A 2,857-nucleotide genomic window follows, 5' to 3' on the forward strand; every position below is an offset into this window, starting at 1 on the left:
ATGTCTGCTATTGGCCATCGGGGCTGAAGGCAGCAATCTATTTAAAAAGAGGAATGGGGATTTGGGTTTTCTAAGGAAAGTTTATGAATGAGGAAATTAAGGATGGCAGCAAGTTTAAGGCCTATATCACTTGCCTTTGGACACTGGTTCCTTTGTGTTTGAAACCTAGAAAGTGAAAAAAACTGGTGCTAAAATTGGGGTCAGAGATAGCAAGGGAGAGTTTTTGTGAGCCTGAATTTCACGTGGCAAGTGCTTATCCTGGCAACAGGGCGTCTCCCTTGTACCAAATCAGAGCCCTCCAAGGTACCAGATTCTCATAGTACACAGATACCAACAGGCTGGCACGTTTATCTGACCTGAGTATGATCTAGTAGAGTGTGAGGAGAGGTGTTTCTGTTTGTTGCCAACCTCCTGTTTACCAGAAGGATCACTACCACATTTTACACAAACTGGAAATAAAACAAAATCCACGAGGTCACTAATTTAGAATGGGAAAGGGCGCTTCTGGGGCTTTGTTTTGCTTGGTTTTGTATTATATACAAGGGCATGAAGTTACTTTAAGATGTAGAGTTGGTAGAGGTAGTTTGGATAAAAGCTTTGAAAGGGTGCTTGTGGATATTCATTTCTGGCTGTCAGGATGTGGATGCGCATTTCTTAAAATTCTCACACATGACATCTTTCAGCCTGGAGACCCTGCTAAATTATAAGAAGCGCTGTCACACTGGTAGGGGAAGCATGTTGCTGCAAATGGCATTATTTTATACTTTTTTAATGACTGAGTAGTATTTCATTGTAATTATATACCACATCTTCTTTATCTATTTATTTGACAGTGGACATTTAGGTTGCTTCCATGTCTTGGCTGTTGTAAATAGTGCTGCTATGAACACTGGGGGGCATGTATCTTTTTGAATTAGAATTTTCTCTGGATATATGTCCAGGAGTGGGATTGTTGGATCATATGGTAACTCTATTTTTAGTTTTTTAAGGCACCTCCATACTGTTTTCCATAGTGGCTGTACCAATTTACATTCCTGCCAACAATGTAAGAGGGTTCCCTTTTCTCCACACCCCTCCAGCATTTATTATTTGTAGACTTTTTAATGGGATGGCCATTCTGACCAGAGTGAGGTGATACCTTATTGTAGTTTTGATTTGCATTTCTCTGATAATTAGCAACGTTGAGCATCTTTTCATGTGCCTATTGGTCATCTGTATATCTTCTTAGGAGAAATGTCTATTTAGGTCTTCTGCCTGTTTTTTTGATTGGGTTGTTTGGGTTTTTTGTTACTGAGTTATATGAGCCAATTGTATATTTTGGAAATTAAGCCCTTGTTGGTTGCATCGTTTGCAAATATTTTCTCCCTGCCCATAGTTTGTCTTTTCGTTTTGTTTATGGTTTCCTTTGCTGTGCAAAAGCTCATAAGTTTGATTAGGTCCCATTTGTTGATTTTTGTTTTTATTTCTATTGCTTTGGGAGACTGACCTAAGAAAACATTGCTACAGTTTATGTTAGAGAATGTTTTGTGTGTGTTCTCTTGTAGGAGTTTTGTGGTATCCTATCTTAAGTATTTAAGACATTTTGAGTTCATTTTTGTGTATTGTGTGAGGGAGTGCTCTCACTTATTGGTTTACATGCGGCTGTCCAGCTTAACCAACGCCATTTGCCAAAGAGACTGTCTTTTTTCTGTTGTATATTCTTGCTTCCTTTGTCAAAGATTAAATGACTGTAGGTGTGTGGGTTTAATTCTGGGCTCTCCGTTCTGTTCCACTGATCCATATGTCTGTTTTTGTGGCAGTCCCACACTGTTTGATTACTGTAGTTTTGTGGTTTGATTACTGTAGTTTTGTGATTACTGTAGTTTTGAAGCCCGGGAGGGTTATGCCTCCAGCTTTCTTCCTTTTCCTCAGGATTGCTTTGGCAGTTCCGGGTCTTTCATGGTTCCATATAAATTTTAGAATTATTTGTTTTAGTTCTGTGAAGAATGTCACGGGTAATTTGATGGTAATCGCATTAAATCTGTAGATTGCTTTGGGTAGTATGGCCGTTTTAATGATATTAATTCTTCCAATCCAAGAGCATGGTGTATCTTTCGATTATCTTTAGCTTTCTTTATCAGTGTTTTATAGTTCTCAGTGTATAAGTCTTTCACTTCCTTGGTCAGTTTTGTTCTAAGTATTTTATTATTTTTGATGTGATTTTAAAAGGGATTTTTTTTTTATTTTCCCTTTTTGATATTTCATTATTAGTATAAAGAAATACAGTCAATTCCTGAATGTTAATTTTGTATCCTGCTACCTTGCTGAATTGATCATTTCTAGTGGTTTTTGTGTGGAGTCTTTAGGGTTTTCTACATATAGTATCATGTCATTTGCATAAAATGACAGTTTTATCTCTTCTCTTCCAGTTTGGTTACCTTTTGTTTCTTTTTCTTGTCTGATTGTTGTGGCTAGGACTTCCAGTACTATGTTGAATAGAAGTGGTGAGAGTGGCTATTCTTGTCTTATTCCAGGAATCAGCAGAAAGGCTTTCAACTTTTCACCATTGAGTATTATGTTGACTCTAGTTTTGTCACAAATAGCTTTTATTAAGCACCTTTTTAACTAATTGTTTTTAAGTTAAGGTCTATTGTAATTTTATTCAGACTTCTGTCTTCTGAAGAGTAGGCTGGTTAGGGTTGAACTGTAAGTAGAGATTTGGTTAGAGGACTGTGAGGGAAGGAGGGACAAAGACTTGAACCTGTAGCCTTTGAAGGGGTCTTGCTGATAATCCTGCCTTTGCATGAGAATAAATTTATCACAGTTGGAGTTTATAGGTTGCTCTGCTTCAACTTCTCAACAGTGAGGAAGCAGGAAT

Source organism: Lipotes vexillifer, unplaced genomic scaffold, assembly GCF_000442215.2.
Source record: "Lipotes vexillifer unplaced genomic scaffold, Lipotes_vexillifer_v1.1 scaffold69, whole genome shotgun sequence".
Classification (NCBI taxonomy): domain Eukaryota; kingdom Metazoa; phylum Chordata; class Mammalia; order Artiodactyla; family Lipotidae; genus Lipotes; species Lipotes vexillifer.